Consider the following 21,370-nt stretch of genomic DNA (forward strand, 5'->3'; position numbering starts at 1 on the left):
GTCATTGGACAGCCCCTTCCAGCAATTAACACACGGCATGCTGACCATTCTTGGCAAACCTGAAGTAGGATCCTGGTGCCAGAAAGCAAGATCAATCTTGAAAAAAGTGTGGCCATCTGTTGGCAGTGTCCATTCTTCCCACAGAGCTCAGAGATGGCACTAACACCCATGGTGCCTGCTTGAATGGATAACATTGATTTCAATTCTTAATCATAAAGAAAATTTCCTCTATCCTGAGGTTTTGCTTCTCCCCAGTTCTATAAGACGAAAAGTCTAGAATTAATGAATTCACCTCTCGGAGAGGAAAGTCTTCTTCTTGCTTAATATATCAGCAAGGACATTTTTACTTGTCTCATAAGAGATCAGTCCATCAGGATTTATCTGGCAATGGCAGTGGAAGTCAAAGTGATACACATCCAGGCAGCAGTGCTTCCTGACCCTAGGCTTCATCTCAGAAAATAACACATACACACAATGTAGCAAACTGCATAAATGGTATTAATTATATATACAGCCTGATGATTTTTTATGCACCTATGTGACCACTGTGCAGATTAAGATGAAGAATAGATCTATCATCTCCAGGATTCCCTGGTGTTCCTTCCTAGTCCAAGCTCACTGTCTTTTGCCATTGAGGAAACCTCTATTTTTATATCTCCAAAGATTATCTTCCTTTCTTTTCATGAACTTCATATAGACAGAATCATCTACACTGAACTCCTTTATGTTTGGCTTTACTTCTTCCTTTCCCTTCCTTCCTTTCTTCCTTCCCTTTCTTTCTTCCCTTCCTTCCTTCTTTCTTTCTTTCTTTCTTTTTTTAGATTTTATTTATTTATTTGACAGAGAGAGAGAGAGTACAAGCAGTGGGAGCAGCCGAGAGACAGGGAGAAGCAAGTCCCTGCTAAGCAGGGAGCCTGACACAGGGCTCAATCCCATGATCCTGGGCTCACGACCTGAGCCGATGGTAGTCGCTTAACTGGCTGAGCCACCCAGTGCCCCTCGTTTCTTTTATGCAATAAAGTATTTATGAAATTCTGCCATGCTATTGGGTATAACAATATTTGTGGTTTTTAAAATTTGTTTAATTATATGGATACACTATAATTTACTTGTTTGTTTACCTGTTGATGAGTATTTGCATTGTTTTGAGTCTAGGACTAAACTCTAATGTATGTCTTTTTGAACAGGTGTGTGTGTGCAAATGGTATATGCATGTACATATAAGCATGTGTGCTTACATATATTAAACCTGTTTAACGAATAGAATGCCATATTTTTAATGGGAAAATCTCTATAGCTGGCTACTTCACACTTTCATTTCATAGGAAATGATAAATTATTTTTCCTCTTAGGGATATCAAGGAATAGTCTTCTGAGGGCAGGAGAGAATTACTTAGCTCTCTAGTATTTCTTCCAAAGAAGAATTTTATTTCAAAAAGTGAACTTCTTTGAAGAAAAACCTCAAATATTTTACTTTTATCACTCAAAAATTATATTAATGACAGTAGAACTCAAAACACTAGAGGCTCAGAAATTAATCGTTACTGACACCTTGGCCCTAAGCACCGCACATTTGAGAGTATTGCTCTGAGGAAGAAAGATTCAAGTCACTGCCCAAGGGTGGTCCAGAAGTTTGGCCACATACTCTTCCCCGGCAGCATTCCCAGGATTCTAAGGTAGATCTGACCAACCTCACTGCTGCCAATGCCACTGTCCCTCCACTTCCGCTGCCTCCACTAGTTCCTCCACAATCTCCCCCACGGACTTTCAGTCATCTGTGCTAAAGAACTTCTTCCTCCAACCCAAAGTTCAAAAGTAGTTTCCTCACATGTTAACAATGAAATCATTTACTGTAAAATAAAAACAAATCTTTCACCTCACTTTCACATAAATGAATTCTTATCTTTCCTATTTCTTTGCTTATGTTTTGGTATTACCTATATATTTTGTTGCAATGACAGTTTTTAAAAGGAAGATTTTTTTTAATTCTCAAATCGATCATTGTAATTGTAATAACAACCACTACTGTAACTATTATGTTGTTCCAGAAGCTGATCCTAGCATATGTTGAACTATGTTGTGAGGATTACAAACCAAAAATAGATGGTTGTTATTGTTGTTGTTGTTATTCACACTTTTCTGATGGGGAAACCAAGCCAAGGGCAGTTAAGTTGTTCAAGGTCTTAACTAGTTAATGGTAGATTTGGGCTTATGAACACATAACTATTTAATATTATATTTTCTGCCTTTATGATGAATTTTGTTCTGGGTGGCATTAAAAAGTATATAAGAAGAAAGACTTTCAACACAAAGGCAAATTTTATAGGTATAACCCAGACATTACAAATAAGGGTGTTTCCTTCAGTAACTGCAGGTTTAATATAAGACTGAATCAATTTCTCTTGTTTTATACCTCATTCCTAAGACATTACTAAATTGACAATTATAATAATGTATATGGAATCATGAGTATCTTTTCCTACTGAATTTAACTGAAATGGTCAATTATTTCTCACTAATCAGCTTAATATTAATTGTACTGACAGAGCTTTTCCTGTCTTTGAATCTTAATGTACATTTTAATGTATTTCTTAAAGATAATAGGTTTTCCAAGAAAGTCTATGATTCATGCACTTTTCTAAAGGACAGAATGAAACATGAGAACAATTCAGTGAAGTGCCCAGGTAAACATAGTCAGCCTGTCCTCCAATGTTGGGGAGTTTTTCAGAACACCATAAAGTAAAAACTCACACACACACACACACACACACACACACACACATGCACACACACAATGAAGTCAAGAGAAGTTAGCAGATTTCACTCATTTGATTATTTATCTGAAGGCCTATATTGATGAAACAACACTTTAATATCCTTTCTTTAATTTATTTACATTTCCTAACTTATCATCGGTCTGAGTCCCAAATAGTGCAGCTGCATCTCCACCAATGATTTACGTATCCATCCCACCACCTTGACCAAGGGACCAATGGTCAGCAGGATCATAATTTTGCTTTATCTTTCCATTACTCATAAGGGATAATAAGAAATCTGAGAATACAAAAAATATTTCAGGGGCGCCTGGGTGGCTCAGTGGGTTAAAGCCTCTGCCTTCGGCTCAGGTCATGATCCCGGAGTCCTGGGACTGAGCCTTTCATCGGACTCTCTGTTCAGCTGGGAGCCTGCTTCCCTCTCTCGCTGCCTGCCTCTCTGCCTACTTGTGATCTCTGTCTGTCAAATAAATAAATAAAATCTTTAAAAAAAAATACTTCAAAATTTTTTCCACAGTAAGAATATTTGACACTTACATTGTGCAAATGTAGGTTTTATAATGTTATGACATAATGCCCAGAAACCGTCTGTCATTTGGTTCTTACATACATGGTTTTTGTTTTCTTCTCATGTGAGTTGGGCAGCAATGGTTTAAGGAATGTGGCCCCCTCCCCAAACTCCAGGAAATAAATCATGATGGGTTTCTGAATGAGTAGTGTTGATCCCATCCCCCTTTATCAATGATGGTTTTGGGGTAGCGAACACTATTCTCCTTCATGAGACATAAAGAGAAGTCTCTTGGTGACTTCTGGAAAAGATTCTCTTTCCTGATAAAAGGCAAAAAATGCCCAAGGAAAAATGCATCTTTCTTCATGCTTTTAGAGATAGTTATTTGAGGATATGTGGTTTGGCTCTGCATCAGACATTTCACAACCATGAAGGGCAGCCAAGAGATTTACAATGAAGCCAACCAGAACCTTCATATCACCCAGCTGCCAAATTTAACCAGTCCTCTACTACTCATAGTACAAGATAGTAACACTATAATTTTATTCAGTAAATCTGTTACTTGAAGTTGGAAGCACCCAAACTGTTAAAATATCACTTCCCACTAATGTTTTATCATTATAAACTCATGATTTTTCTATATAATGAGAGATAAAAATATGAATTTTCAGGAATTTCAAGGCAGTGTGCCTTTGTTTCCAGTTACTTATTGTGAATTGATGCAAATGGAAGGAGAAAAACTTAGAATAGGTAGTTTTCCTTTGACCATAGCAAGCAGGTTATTTCTAACAGTGTTTGTTAAAGGAGAAGTGGGTTTAACTCCAAAAACAAAACAAGATTTACCTAGCGTCCAAATCTGGATTTTGAAATACCACTCTTCTGTAAAAGTTACCAAGGCTCCTTGGAGAAATACCTAATTCTAGGGGAGGGGGGTCACAGAAAATACAAGATGAGCCCTAGGCATTTGTCAGTTCTAGAAAACAAAGGAAGTGCTCAATAATCCAGAAAGATAAAGTCATCTCAAAGAGTTAACCCAAAAAGCCCCGAGTGGCCAAAGTGGGAACAATTTGAGCAACAAAATAAATAGTATGGCATTGGGTTACAATAGGCATGCATCTGCTGATATGTGTAAATGATTGAATAAATTAATAAATGGGAGAGGAAGGAATTGCAGATAATAAAGAGAGCTATTTAAGATATTTTTCCTTCTAGAGGTGGAATTTAAACTCCACTCATTCGAGTATAGGCTAGGCTTTGTGATTTACTTCCAAAGAACAAATTACAGAAAGAGCAAAATAGTAACTTTACATCAGGGAAACCTGACAAACTCTACCTTCACTCAATGATCAGGTTAACATCAACAGTGCTCAGTCATGTTGATACTATAAGCCTCCTGACATGATGTGGTAAAAAGAACACTGCTTCTGTGATATTCATCCCCACATGCATTACCCCATCATGAGAAAGCGTCAGCCACAAACTGAGGAACACTCTCTGAATCAATCTGAAGACTGAAAATCTCTATTAGTCTTAGACGTAAGTTGTCACAGACTCAAAGAGATAAGAGAGACATGAAAAATATCTGGAATTAGATCCTCGAACATAAAAACTAGGATAACTAGTGAACGCCAAATAAAATTTGGAGTTCAGTCAGTGGTAACATACCAAAGGTTTCCCAGTTTTGACAAATATTTTTAATATTATAATTTAAGATGAAAACATTAAGGGGAAACTGAAACTGGGAAAGAGGTATATAAAATTGTCTGTTTTAACTTTGTAACTTTTCTGTAAATTTGAAATTATTCCAAAATATTTTTTTAAAGATTTTATTTATTTATTTGACAGAGATCACAAGTAGGCAGAGAGGCAGGCAGAGAGAGAGAGAAGGAAGCAGGTTCCCTGCTGAGCAGAGAGCCTGATGTGGGACTCTATCCCAGGAACCTGAGATCATGACCTGAGCTGAAGGTAGCGGCTCAACTCACTGAGCCACCTGGGCGCCCTCTAAGATATTTTTTATTAAAGAAAAGAAGAAAAGAAAAGAAACCAGACTATGACTTATAACTATAGGAAACAAACTGGGTAAGGGGATCCTGACAGATTTTGATTTAAGATAATAAAGTATGATATTCTAATGTTGCTGAGGGAGAGTGGCTCTGAAGACCCAAATATCTACTGCTTTTCCATAGTAGGTGACTCAAAACACCCAATCCTTCAATAGTGAAGATTGTGACCACAAAACCTGACCACCAATAATCTTATCTGTGAGTCTGAAATAATCTTCATTGATTTTGAATGATTCAGTATATATATTAGACAAGTTTAACTTTAAGTTTAATAACAATTTACCCAAGCAAAATGGTTGCAAAGGCATCATCAAACAATGAAGATACTTGGAAAACAGAGATAATTTCTTTTCTTTAATGTACTTTAATAGCATTTTTACCATTTGCACATTTTAGAAATAGAAGGCACATAGTAATAACTATTTCTGTGACTTAAGTCAGTTGCTATGGTTACTCTGCAGCTGTGATGCAACAAAGGAAATTACTGAGACTTCTTATGAAGAGGCAAATATAGCTTAGCTTTGCGAAAGTGTCATTAATAATTTCGGGGGGGAAGAGATGAATGCATTTATATTGGAAATTCAAAAACATATATGAAGGGGCAAAACTGTGCCCTGAGAAATAGAATTTCCTTTCTTAAATGAACACTTTCAGAATCATTATGGTAATCATCCTTTTGCATGTGGGGAGGGGGAGTATATTTGCATAGGATGCCACTTATTAATGTACATACAAAAAGAATAGGGCAGAAGCAGCAGATGTATTGCATGTGATGAACAAAAAAGGACTACCCAAACATTGCCTCCAAGGTGGGTGAGCATACCAAATCCTTCTACATATTTGTCAGTATACATTCAGAGACTTCACTGCAGGACCCAAACAACGCGGTGTTTTGAGCCAGCATTCTTGCTCTGCTTGGGGTTCTAGGTAAATTGCTTTAGGAAGAGCAGGAAACATCTGAAAAGCTTGAGTTTTAATAAGCCTTTCCTTTTGCCCTCTACAACTTCGGCAAAGAGCCCTTTGACATGTGATATACTGGTATATTAATTGCAATAAGCTACTGCACACTAGATGCCAAATGTCAGGACCTCAGTATGCAAAATGTATTCTTCCTGGTTAAAAGGGAACTTGACTCTGTTTGTCTTTAAGTTCCTCGAGAGGGCTGATGTCATAACTTGACTATAAAGAAAAATAGTGCAAGTGCAGCTATTTATTTAATTAGTAACAAGGGTAAAATCCTTCTAAGACAACTTGATCAGAGGTCAGTTTGGGGTCCCTCTCATAGAACAAGCAGATTTGGGTGAATGGCTTAATACTGATCTCTAGACTTGAATTTCTCACTAATAAAGGATAATGTAATGTAGTGCAAGACTCTGTATTTGTTCAGATCTTTTAACTCTTGAGAACTAATATGCAACAACTGAATAAATAAATTCACATTCTCTTTCAGCAGTACAGATGACCTCTGAAGGAGAAAAGGATCAATCATGTCCAGAATGAAAGGCAGAAATGGGCCATTACCATCCAGAGAATCAAAAGTAGAAGCTGTTTTCTCCTTGATTATTGATTGATTTACATTTGACAAATATATACATATGCATCATATGTGGCTAATTTTTACTCTTAACCTTGGAAGAAAATATTCTATGCAAAAATAAGTAAATAAAGATAACATATAATGCATGAAAGGAAGCCAAGCATTTGGAAGTTCTAGCTTTCAAAAATATTTTTTTTAACCACAAATTATATTTTCCAAAGTGACGGCTACAATCTGACTATATATTACTTTCTACAGCTTTCTCTCAGAGTTAGTACAGGTCACATTTTATTATCAGTTTCCTTTGTGCCCCTCTAGCTAGACTGAAAACCCTAGCAATCAGATTCAGGCTTTACACAGTCTTGTTTCCCCCATGCTGAGCAAATTATCAGGTGTTTAGAGAACACTTGACTTTATGACTTATAAAATGGAGCTAGTTGAGCTCATATAAATCGTTCCAGCGCCTATGTAATGGTCAGTAATTTGGGGAGCTGTTTTAGCATTAATGTTTTTTTCTTTACTCAGAACCTTCCAAGGAGATGTTGTTACACCTGATATGTACTGGCCTTTAAACGTTTTCTTCTCCTTTCTCAAATGTTGTTATTTGAAGATCTGCATTCATATCCTGGAAAGTCTGGCCTCTGACTTTTATTTCCCTGAATAAACATCATCATGACAACTTCCTTTTTCAAATTTGAACCCTCTCTTACAGAATTTTAATCCAGTTAGTCCTTTCCCTGCAGTGTGTAATCAATACTCGGGATTTATTCTGCCTTTTTTGAGGAGTCTTCATTATAAAAGTTAGTAGCTTTGTAGTCTTCCCCTCTAAGATCTACCACCAGGACAATAGATGGAAAAAAAACCACACACACACACAAAAACCAAAACTTCTTTGGTTATTGCCCAGTTAATTGGCATTTCTTCCTGGGCTTTGATAGATTTCAGTTGATGATTAATATTAAACCACTTGGCTTTACACAGTGCAAAATGTGCCAAAGTCAGAAATTAGGTAAAAGAATCTAAATTTTAACTTTTGGAGGATGAATCGAATTGTGCGAATACACAGTTAAGAGGAAAAATGTCTTCATAGTGCTGGAAAACTATTTAAAATAAGATTTATTATACAACTTATACCAAGATAGTTTTGTGTATCTGTCCCTCCCCTATGCAAGACTTTTCCATCACAACTGGTCAGTATTTTTTAGGACTTTTCAACTGTACACTATCACTGTGAAAATCTCATTTACAAGAGTGAAACTTGAAAATCCTTTTATGACACTGACTCAAGATATCAAGAGATGCATGGTGTTATTGATTGGTAACTTGACTTTTTCAGATTCTGATTTCCTTTTGCTGTCATAATTGGATACAGTCATTATGATGCATTGATGTCAGCATTCGGCAACACAACAGATTATCCCTTGTGGAGTGCCCATTTCTGGGTCATGAAAAATTCTTGGTCATATTTGTGGTTCAGTTAAAATACCCTCTAAATGTCACATACTTTCTTCAGTTTGATCACATGGGGGAAAAAGTGAATCAGAAGTATTGGCTGTATATTAATGTTATAAGAGAAATCTGAGAACTCTCTTTGAGGTTTTCCAGAACGGAAGCATCTTTTATTTGCTGACCTCTTATTACTTAAATAGGGAATTGATTTGCTTAATTAATTTTATAATTCCTCATAGCAAATAGGTACTTTTTTTTTTAATATTTTATTTATTTGACAGAGAGAAATCACAACTAGGCAGAGACGCAGGCAGAGAGAGAGGAGGAAGCAGGCTCCCTGCGGAGCAGAGAGCCCGATGTGGGGCTCGATCCCAGGACCCTGGGACCATGACCTGAGCCGAAGGCAGAGGCTTTAACCCACTGAGCCACCCAGGTGCCCCCAAACAGGTACTTATAAAACTGTCATGAACATGGTTCATTACTTAAGATTTATATAAAGAAAGCTTTGTCTAGCTGAACATACCTATATTGAAAGTTTGATGTAAGAAGAAATACTAGGAAAAAAACAGGCAAAACAAAATTTTCATTGAAACTTTTGTTGTAGAATAAAAATTTTCATCAGGTTTACCTGACCATAGTTAACAAAACCTATGTGCAACTTGAAGCAAAATGAGGTCAGAAAGAGAAGGAAAAGATGTTTATACACAAGCTTTGTCTCTTCAACTCATTTGTTAAGAAAAAAATCTCTTTGAATATAAAAGTCTACAGAATAATCCATTAAAATATTTAATAAGAACATATTCTTAAATTTATAACAGGAAATAAAATCGCTTGAGGAAGTCAAAGAATTCTAGACAGTGCTCCTTCACACACCAACAGAAGAAGCATCATCAGCAGCCTGATATTTAAAAATTAAAATCTGCACTGAAGCCAAGGGCTATGCTCACCAAATAACAAAAAAAAAAAAAAAAAAAAAAGACAGTTGTAATTGCTGGGAAAATAAATTGCTTAGGGAAGCATGTGACAAAGGCAATTAAAAACATTTCTTTGTCCAACCATGAAAAGTCCTGCCCCAGAAAAATGTGGAAACTGATTTTCTTAACTTTTGGAGAAAGCAATAGAAAAAGGTTGTACTAGAAAAGATTGTATCTTCCTCTGACATCAGCCTTAAAAATCTTCCTCTTTTTCCTAGAGATGTATTTACATGATGCTTTCTCGTGCTCTAAAGCTTGACTCAAACGTAGCTGCTAGCAAAGCGTATCTTTCTTTATCCCTTGAAGCTCTTGTGGACTCTAGCCTCCTCTAATTGCCCAGTAAATTGCAGCATCAAGATTTTTGGGCATCAGCTAATAGGTCCTAAGTGCTGGAAGCAGGAAAGCTCTCACAGAATAAACAGCAATCAGATATTGGGAGCAGATGGCTGCTCCACATTGTAAGGGCTACCACCAAAGACATACTTCATTTAGGATGAGCCAAAAAGCCACGGATGGCTCTATTAACACAGGGCTGTTGGTTTTTGTTTTTGTTTTGTTTTGTTTTGTTTTTTAGTTAAATGGTTTTTGATATTTAACTGAAATTTTAGAGAGCACACACAGGTATAGTTGGTCCTGTTAACAATCAGTTTTCTCAATGTAAGATCCTCTTTTTTTAAGATTTTATTTATTTATTTGACAGAGAGAGAGAGATCACAAGTAGGCAGAAAGTCAGGCAGAGGGAGAGGCGGAAGCAGGTTCCCTGCTGAGCAGAGAGCCCAGTGCTGGGCTCCATCCCAGGACACTGAGATCATGACCTGAGCCAAAGGCAGAGGGTTAACCCACTGAGCACCCAGGCGCCCCTCAATATGAGATCCTTAATACCAACTGAACCTCAAATTCCTTTTGCATCTCCAGCCATTCACTTTGAGTTTTAGCTGATTAGTTAAGGTATCAGTGAGTGCCTGCTGTCAAGGAGAGCCTCACTCTGTGCAGTTATTGTTGTTTTGAAAGTATCTCATACCGTTAGGATTTGAAAGTTCCTATAAAGTCAAAAGGTCATAAAGGTATGCTGCAGAAGGGGCAGGAAAGCATTTTTTTTCTTGTTTTAGTTTTAATAAAGTAAGCTTTTTACACTTGCAATGCTGTATATTTAAATTGTAAGGCTTTAATTTCCCTCTACTTCTTTCCGTAGCAATTTATACATAGGTCATAGTTGAAGGTGATCCACTGGTAGCCTAATGCCTGAAGCAAAATGCTCTGTTGGATATTTTCTACTGAGGGAGAAAGGAAGTAGAGCCTTGATTAAGCTTAAAATAAGGGAGTGCTCTATTGTAGACTGACAGGTTATCATGAAGAGTGGAGACAAGAACTTGAATAAGATTAGCCTGGAGTAAGTCATTCCTTGGGCCTAGGATTTATCTTTATAAAAATCTATTTGATATTTCTAGTAAAAGCCTTTTGGATTACTAGATTCATGGTGCCATTTGTTTTGCTTTTACTATATACTATAATTTATAAGAAGAATCATCTGGCTATGTGACTGACTCTTCACAAGATTCTTTTTTTTTTTTTAATTTAACATATAATGTATTATTTGTTTCAGGGGTATAGGTCTGTGATTCACCAGTCTTACACAATTCACAGAGCTCACCATAGCACATACCCTTCTCAATGTCCATCACCCAGCCACCCCATCCCTCCTACCCCACCCCACAGCAACCCTCAGTTTATCTCCTGAGATTAAGAGTCTCTTACAGTTTTTCTCCTTCTCTGGTTTCATCTTATTTCATTTTCCCCTCCCTTTACCTATGATCTTCTCTATTGTTTCTAAAATTTCTCATATTAGTGAGATCATATGATAATTGTCTTTCTCTGATTGATTTATTTTGCTCAGCATGATACTCTCTAGTTCTATCCATGTTGTTGCAAATGACAAGATTTCGATTTTTGATGGCTTCATAATATTCCACTGTGTGTGTGTGTGTGTGTGTGTGCATCATTTCTTTATCCATTAATCTGTTGATGGACATCTAGGTTCCTCCCATAGTTTGGCTATTGTGGACATTGCTGCTATAAACATTGGGGTGCACATGTCTCTTTGCATCACTACATTTGTATCTTTGGGGTAAATACACAGTAGTGCAATTGCTGGGTCATAGGGTAGATCTATTTGTGACTTTTTGAGGAAGCTCCATACTGTTTTCCAGAATGGCTACACCAGCTTGCATTCCTACCAAGAGTGTAGGAGCGTTTTCCCTTTCTTCAAAAATATAGAACATTTCATGAATTTGCATGTCATTCTTGCACAGGGGCCATGCTAATATCCTCTGTATTGTTCCAATTTTAGCATATGTGCTGCCGAAGAGAGCACTTTTCACAAGACTCTTAAAGAAAAATAGTGGTCTCATGAACTCAATGTATTTTTTTGTTGCTAGAGCTTCTAGGGTCCTACCATTTTCAGGAAATAGATTATTAAAAAAGAATATGATCAGTACGCATTCTTTTGCATTTCTCTTTTCTCTGTGAAGAAGAAACTCAATGATTTATAGTATGGAGAGAAGTGGTGTATCTTAGGGAGAGGCATATTTATTCGGCCTTCTTCTTATGAATCTTAGAGTCTGAACATAAATCTTAAAGAACACAAGTCTATTCTTCTCAGGTAGACATTTGCGTAACACCTTTCTTTTAACCTCCCAATCCCAGTCTTCAAACAGGTCGTCAGTTTGCTAATTGCTCACCAAGACCTAGGTTTTAATCACCTGATCCATCAACAGGCCTCTTCACACTTCCTTTATCTATCTTGTCAGTAAGTGACATTCTTGGTAATGAAAACAACAAATCTATTGATAGCATCCCTCAGTGGAGTGGAAGGCATCCTACATTAGCTCTGTCTTGAAAACCCGTCTATTCTATTACAATTGACCTTCTCTTGCTGATTACCACACAAATCATAGTCCTTTACCCACCTCCCCATCTATTAGAGTATTTCTCCTGCAGCCTTTCAATTGTCTGACTGCAGTTGGTAATTGGTTTCATGTTTGAAGCACAGCACTATAAGGAAAAGACTGGAATAACTCAAATGGAACACCCTGGCCTAAGGCTGAGACCATATGTTATGCTCAGATTTGTATCAGTGAAGCTTATTGCTTTAGCAACAAGGAAACTCATTCAAATGTCATAAAATTGTTTTATTTTATAAGTTAATTTATCTAGAGCTGTCAATATAATGTCCACAAAATTGTAATGTTAAAGGAATGGGGAAATTACTTGACTTTAATATATTTAAGAAAAAAAAAACACACTTAGTAAATTGTCATGTCTCTCCTCCCAAATCTCATATTCTGCTCAAGTGGCTTTGAATTCTGTAATATAAAGATTAGAGACCACTGAAAAGCCAATGATTTGGCAGCTATCCTTTCTTCAGCATTTAATATATGCCTACAAGAATTCCAATTTTGTATTAATCTCAAATTGATCCATTATTTCTATTCTATTATTAAAAGAGATAAATACTTCTCTCATAAATTTACAGTTAGTGACAGAAAAGGACATATATACTTAGAAACACATATAAAAGTGATTAAACATTTGGCGATTCACAGACCTGTACCCCTGGGGATAAAAATACATTATATGTGTATAAAAAAAAAAAATTGGAAGGGGAGGCGAACCATAAGAGACTATGGACTCTGAAAAACAACCGGAGGGTTTTGAAGGTTCAGGGGTGGGAGGTTGGGGGAACAGGTGGTGGGTAATAGGGAGGGCACGTTTTGCATGGAGCACTGGGTGTTGTGCAAAAAGAATGAATACTGTTATGCTGAAAAAATAAATAAAATGGAAAAAAAAAGAATAAAAAAAAAGTGATTAAACATTTCTTTAAACTAGTGTGTCATTGATAGGTTTTGTAGTGTCTTGCCAGCCCTAATGGTCTGCCCCCTGTCTTATATTCCCTATTGTGGATCTTAAAAAAAGATTTCATAAATTCTGAAACGCTAGAGAGGGTTTGATTTCCAGAGAGAGAAACCTGCTCTTTGGAGAAAAATCAGTTTCTTCAAATCTCTAAATGATCATTTCATGTAATTGGATTCTATTATTAACACAAACCCTAATGGTGTATATAAATTCATATGAATTGCTCCAATAGTAATTGACATAGTAGTAGTTTATCCAAATATCCACCTTGTAACATCTTGGAGTGCAACTGATATGAAGTAGCTTATGTGTCCCATTTTGCAGAAAAACAAATTGAACTATACAAGCAGGAGCTTGAAAAAATTCAACAAAGATGCAGTAGAATCCTACCTCTTCTGACACAATTATAAAGCATCTTTGTCTTGCCATAAGTACAGCCCATGGCAATAATTATCACTTTCTTGCAGATGGAGATGGTAGATGTGCCACTCCTATTCATATATGACTTTGAAATAATTTTGTTTTTATATTTTAATATGGATATACCTCATTCTTAATAAATCAAAACATTTCAAACAAATAACATGTTTACCACTTCACAAAACTTCTAGTGCATGTGTCTAGGTGCTAGAATTATGTATAATTTTATAAATATGCTCAAGAATTCAGCTACTAACTGCTAGCCACTTCATTCTGGGAACTGGGGAGCAGCAATTTCAAAGTGTAAAATAGTTCACTTTTTTCTAAGTCAAAAAAAATTTTTTTCTGGCTTTTAAGAATAACTTTCATTCACGGTTTTTGAATGTCAAAGCTTAAAAGTCTTCTTTTTCTAGGTATGGTACTCAGAGAGTAAAATAAGACTAAATTATGAAATTAATACTAATGAAAGTTAATTAGACTTGGTTATCTCAAAAGGGACTTTTGAAGTAAGAATTGTCAGATAATTATAATACAAACCACTGCCCTGAGAAAACAGAGAAACTAATGTATTGCAATATAACTTTTTTTTAAGCATATTATTTATGTATTTGACAGACAGAGATCCCAAGTAGGTGGAGAGGCAGGCAGAGAGAGAGAGGAGGAAGCAGGATCCCCACTGAGCAGAGAGCCCTATGCAGGGCTAGATCCCAGGACTCTGAGATCATGACCTGAGCCGAAGGCAGAGGTTTAACCCACTGAGCCATCCAGGCACCCCCGCACTATAACTTCTAAAGTGATTATCAAGAAGAGGACAGTTGAAAAAAAGATAAAGAAGCAAGAAGATGGTTATACTTACCTACTTTGAAATTAATAGAATATTTTCTAGTTAATTGTTTTCCTGAGACAAAAATATTGAGACAAATGATTTGTATCAATAAAGTTTTATCACCACTTAGATTTGATAGATGATGATGATGCTGAGAGACAGATAGATAGATAGATAGATAATTTTTCTTTCAAAATAACTAACATAACACAATCAAGATGCAAAGCACCCTGTACTGGCCTCGTAAGAGCTACATACTCTTCAGTTTAGTGTATAACATTATGATGAGATAATAAGATCACCAGAAAATTATTCATTTCCAAGCCCATTCCATAGCCAATATCCCCACTTACTACTGTATTATGAAGTTGGGTCTTACAAATTTGCATTGAATATAAAAAGCTCAATTCCTTATAAATATATTCAGTTAAATGGTACCTTAAATGTATATTTAATGAGCACACTTATCCTCTATTTTGTGCCCCTAGGTATTTTAAACTACTAAAGTTCTATATTGAGTTTCACATATCTGATCCAGACTTGATGTTTTATAGAATCTAGTGGAAAAGTAATGTCTGTTTCACTTCTCTCTTTTAAAATTAAGTGGAGCTCACTCAACACAATGTAAAACCATTGGTACATTTCAAATATGTGCTTCTCGGGACTTGAAACTCATAAAGTTAGAATAAATCATTAAATTTCAAAAATATATCTGTTACCTGCAGCAGAATTTTTAACAAGTTGAAAACAATTTACGGGAAAAAAAAACAAACTTGTAACTGAAATCTAAGTTCTTCTCAATACCATAAGCTTTGAGGAGTATTTAAAATTTTGCTTCAAATGTCCATTAGTTATAAACTATTCTAAACACTATTGCAGAAATGTTGGATATTCAGTGTCATTTTTTTCTGCTAATATATACAGCTTAAAATCTTCCTGTAGGTACATACCTCAATATCATCAAAGCCATCTATGAAAAACCCACAGAAATATCATCAACAATGGGGAAAAACTGAGAGCTTTTCCTTCATGGTCAGGAACATGGCAAGGATGTTCACTATCACCACTGCTATTCAACATAGTACTAGAAGTCCTAGCCTCAGCAATCAGACAACAAAAAGAAATAAAAGACATCTGAATTGGCAAAGCAGAAGTCAAACTCCCCCTCTTTGCAGATGATATGATACTTTATGTGGAAAACCCAAAAGTCTCCACTCCAAAATTGCTAGAACTCATACAGGAATTCAATAAAGTGTCAGGACATAAAATCAATGCACAGAACAGTTGCATTTTTTTTCATTTTATTTCTTTTCAGTGTTCCAGCATTCATTGTTTATGCACCACACCCAGCACTCCATGGAATATGTGCCCTCCATAACACCCACCACCAGGCTCACCCAACCCCCCACACCACTCCCCTCCAAAACCCTCAGTTTGTTTCTCAGAGTCCACAGTCTCTCATGGTTTGTCTCCCTCTCCAATTTCCCCCAATTCACTTCTCCTCTCCATCTCCAATGACCTCCACATTATTTCTTATGCTCCACAAGTAAGTGAAACCATATGATAATTGACTCTCTCTCCTTATTTCACTCAGCAAAATCTCCTCTAGTCTTGTCCATGTTGATAGAAAAGTTGGGTATGCATCCTTTCTGATGGAGGTACAATACTTCATTGTATTATCTTCTTTATCCATTCATCCATTGAAGGGCATCTTGGTTTTTTCCAGTTTGGTGACTGTGACCATTGTTGTTATGAACATTGGGGTACAGGTAGCCCTTCTTTCACTATATCAGTATTTTTTTTTAAAGATTTTATTTATTTATTTGACAGAGAGATCACAAGTAGGCAGAGAGGCAGGCAGAGAGAGAGAGAGAGAGGGAAGCAGGTTCCCTGCTGAGCAGAGAGCCTCATGCGGGACTCGATCCCAGGACCCTGAGATCATGACCTGAGCCGAAGGCAGCGGCTTAACCCACTGAACCACCCAGGTGCCCCACTATATCAGTATTTTTATGGTAAATACATAGTACTACAATTGCAGGGTCATAGGGAAGCTCTATTTTTAATTTCTTGAGGAATCTCCACACTGTTTTCCAAAGTGGCTGCACCAACTTGCATTCCCACCAACAGTGTAAGAGGGTTCCCCTTCCTCCACATCCTCCCCAACACATGTTGTTTACTGTTTTGTTAATTTTTGCCATTCTAACTAGTGTAAGGTAGTATCTCAATGTGGTTTTGATTTGAATCTCCCTGATGGCTAATGGTGATGAACACTTTTTCATGTGTCTGTTAGTCTTTTGTATGTCTTCTTTGGAGAAGTGTCTGTTCATGCCTTCTGCCCATTTTTTGATGTGATCATCTGTTTTGTGTGTGTTGAGTTTCTATACACCAACAGCAAGACAGAAGAAAGAGAAATAAGGAGTTGATCTCATTTACAATTGCACCCAAAACCATAAGATACCTAGGAATAAACCTAACCAAAGAGGCAAAGAATCTGCACTCACAAAACTATAAAATGAAAGAAAATGAGGAAGACACGATGAAATGGAAAAACGTTTCATGCTCATGAATTGGCAGAACAAATATTGTGAAAATGTCTATGCTACCTAAAGCAATCTATACATTTAATGCAATCCCTATCAAAATACCATCAACTTTTTTCAAAGAAATGGAACAAATAATCCTTAAATTTATATGGAACAAGAAAAGACCTCAAATAGCCAGAGGAATATTGAAAGAGAAAATCAAAGTTGGCAGCATCACAATTCCAGACTTCAAGCTCTATTACAAAGCTGTAAGCATCGAGGCAGTATGGTACAGGCACAAAAAGAAACAAATAGATCAATGGAATAGAATAGAGAGCCCAGAAATAGGTCCTCAACTTTATGGTCAACTAATCTTCAACAAAGGAGGAAAGAATGTCCAATGGAAAAAAGACAGTCTCTTCAACAAATGATGATGGGAAAATTGGACAGCCACATGCAAAAGAATGAAACTGGAACATTTCCTTACAGCACACACAAAAATAGACTCAAAATGGATGAAAGACCTCAATGTGAGAAAAGAATCCATCAAAATCCTTGAGGAGAACACAGGCAGCAACCTCTTCGACCTCAATCTCAGCAACTTCTTCCTAGAAACATCACCAAAGACAAGGGAAGCAAGGGCAAAAATGAACTATTGGAACTTCATCAAGATCAAAAGCTTTTGAACAGCAAAGGAAATAGTCAACAAAACCAAAAGACAACTGACAGAATGGGAGAAGATATTTGCAAATGACATATCAGATAAAGGGCTAGTATCCAAAATCTATAAAGAACGTATCAAACTTAACACCCAAAGAACAAATAGTACAATCAAGAAATGGGCAGAAAACATGGACAGACATTTTTGCAAAGAAGACATCCAGATGGCCAACAGACATATAAAAAATTGTTCCACATCACTTGGCATCAGGGAAATACAAATCAAATCCACAATGAAATATCACCTCACACCAGTCAGAATGGCTAAAATTAGCAAGTCAAGAAATGACAGGTGTTGGCGAGGACGTGGAGAAAGGGAAACCCTCCTACACTGTTGGTAGGAATGAAAACTGGTATAGCCATTCTGGAAAACAGTGTGGAGGTTCCTCAAAAAGTTGGAAATAAAGCTACCCTACTATGAACCAATTGCACTACTGGGTATTTACTCTAAAGATACAAATGTAGTGATCCGAAGGGCACGTGCATCTGCATGTTTATAGAGCAATTTCCATAGCCAAACTATGGAAAGAACCCAGATGTCCATCAACAGATGAATGGATAAAGAAGAGGTGGTATATATATATATACACAATGGAATACTATGCAGCCATCAAAAGAAATGAAATCTTGCCATTTGCAATGACATAGATGGAACTATAGGGTATTATGCTGAACAAAATAAGTAAATCAGAAAGACAATTATCATATGATCCCTCTGATATAAGGAATTTGAGAGGCAGGGCAGGGGGTTGAGAGGGGTAGGGAAGAAAAAAATGAAACAAGATGGGATTGGGAGGGAGACAAACCATAAGAGACACTTAATATCACAAAACAAACGGACAGTTGCTGGGGGGTGAGGAGGTAGGGAGAGGGTGGTTGTGTTATGGACATTGGGGAGGGTATGTGCTATGGTGAGTGCTGTGAAATGTGTAAGCCTGATGATTCACAGACCTGTACCCCTGGGGCAAATGATACATTATATGTTCATAAAAATAACTCCAAAATAATCTTCCTCTAATTCTTCTCTCTGTATCATACTGTACAAATGGAACTAATTGGCATTTCTAGAATCTTCTATTTACAAAGTTGGGATTCTTGTTTTCATTTTCCCTTTGTCTAAAAGTTCTTTTGTTTGGAAATTTGTAACAATGTAGAGTGTTTTTTGAGAAATGAAATTTAAAATAATTTTCAATAATTTAAAAATAATGAGAGAGAAAAGGTGAGATGAAACTTTAATGACGTCTCCACAAGATTTAACTAAAATAGACCCAGCTTGAGAATTTGGATTTTTGTTATCCTACCACTGTTATTTGATATATTTCTGTTCTTCAAAATCCTCATCTGTGAAATGGCAAAAAGAAAAAGAGGTATTACTTCTCTGGAACACTGTAAGAAAAAGGTATTTAAAACAAAGGGATTTTTCTATCTTAAATAGTGAGTAGTTATACTTCCTGGTAGGCAGGAAAACAAAAACACTATTGTTAGAGAGTAGTGGAAAAATAGAAGTGGCATTCACATATTATACAAATTGATGGTTTCAAGCTTCATTTGGAGACAGGACTAATAAGGTCATGCTTTGGAGATTTAATGAAGTGGGGACTACTGAGGAAAATGCAGTTTTAAAAATATTCCTTACTTAGAGGAAGTCAAGAATGCAAAGGTAAGCTATGATTGGCTTTGCACAATAAGTGATTGCATGAAGAAAAATGAGGAAAGTATAAAAGTAATCAAATAATTGCCTACAAATACAAATTTGGTCTGAATTCTTCATTATACATTGACTGAATATGCATAAAATGTGATCATTATAGCTCACAATTCTAAGCTTATACCACTGCTCAATTAGTGGCAGATTACTTAAATAGTACAAAAAATATTCAGGAAGTAATAAATGATGTCTGGAAAGCTAGTCCTAAAAATGATAATCTATAAAATCACGGTAGAAAAAAAAATTAGTGTAGATATCATACATGTATTGTACTACTTGGCCACAGATTGATTCCTCAAACAGTGTCAAATCTATCCTGAATATGGTAGACATATATTATTTATTTTTTCAAATATTAATTTATATAATGTATTTGCCTTCAAACAGCAAAGTCATGTGTAATACAAACCACTTAAGGACAATGTCACAACAACAATCTTTTACAGGTATTCAATATTTACTGATGCTGTTTGTGTTATAATACTTTAAGAAATACCTTCTTAAATAAAAACACCAATTCAAAGAGATCCATGCACCCCCAGGCTTACAGCAGCATTATTCACAATATCCAAAGACAGAAGCAGCCCAAGGGTCCATCAACAGATGAATACATAAAGAAGATGGAATAATATTCAGCCACAAAAAAGAATGAAATCTTGCCCTTTGCAATTATACAGATGGATCTAGAGAATATAATGCAAAGTAAAATAAGTCAGACAGAGAAAGCCAAATATGATATGATTTCACTCATATGTAGAATTTAAGAAACAAAGCAAATAAACGAGAGAGAGAGACAAGCCAAGAAATGGATCTTAACTATTGAGACTAAACTGATCACTATGAGAGGGTAGGCAGGTGAGGGCATGGGTGAAATAGGTGATGGGGATTAAGGAGTCACTTCTGATAAGCACTGGGTGATGTATGGAATTGTTTAATCACAATATTGTATACCTGAAACTAATATAATATTGCATGTTAACTATACTGGAAATAAGTAAAATTAAAAAAGAGAAATGCCTTCTTATTCTGAGAAATGTGCCAGTTCTTGAACTCTAAATAAAAGAGCATTTTGCAATGAATTCATATTTGAATTAATGGAAATTACCCCATTTTCAAAACTCTGTAATATTTTGGAGTGAATGTTTTAAGCTTATAAAACCAGAGATAATAGTTATATCAATTTTAATGGAATATGTGAAATTAAGAAGCTAAACAACGGTACCAGAGACAAATTTTAAAATGTATATAACTTCAAAAGAGACAGATGTCAGTTAGAAATGCAGAACAGAGTCATCAAAAGAATTCCAGAAACATGAACATTATTTTGGTTCATAATTAGTGATATTTTCAGATTATTAATGCAGACATATTTTCATAGACACTTAAGTGAGCAATGTAAATCATTTTAGAATAAAATCACAAAACCATATTGATTTATAAATCTTCAATGTATTACCTAGACAATTCCGATGTCTACTTCAGAGAAATACACACACATACACACATTCTTGGTATGATTCCATAACCTCACTTAATAGGACAGTCCAGTGTATATATTCCTCTGCAGTAAGTAAATAAATGAATCAATATGACAAAGAAGTTGACCAGAATTATTAAATTATCTGCCAGTTTGGTTGTATAGCTCCAAGACCTACTTGAATAACTCATATTCTTTATCTTCTGGCAAAAATCCAAAAATGAAGTAAAAGCAAACAGAGCTCTTTGAAGGAACAGGATAAAAGAAGTCCTAACCATGAAGTTGGGAGGTTGTCTAAAGACAGTGCTTCTTTCTAATATTTATTAAAATATGTCTGTGTTTCTTCCATCTCATTTGAGGGTGTCTAGCCCTGAATTTTATGTTCTTAGCATACAAAATATGGTAAAAATATTTTTTTATTTCTGTAGAATGCAAACTTATATTGACTGCACTAATTTAAACACATGTAGCCCTTCTGTA

The 21,370-nt window shown here is 36.0% G+C and overlaps 1 non-coding gene across 1 annotated transcript; it reads right to left on the minus strand.

The window, feature by feature from the left end:
- Positions 1 to 11,569: 11,569 nt before the first annotated feature.
- LOC123941050 lies at positions 11,570 to 11,676 on the minus strand. The gene has a single exon (XR_006818150.1). It is a non-coding gene; the product is annotated as a U6 spliceosomal RNA (small nuclear RNA).
- Between the last annotated feature and the right edge of the window lie 9,694 nt (positions 11,677 to 21,370).

Source organism: Meles meles, chromosome 4 (genome assembly GCF_922984935.1).
Source record: "Meles meles chromosome 4, mMelMel3.1 paternal haplotype, whole genome shotgun sequence".
Taxonomy (NCBI): Eukaryota; Metazoa; Chordata; class Mammalia; order Carnivora; family Mustelidae; genus Meles; species Meles meles.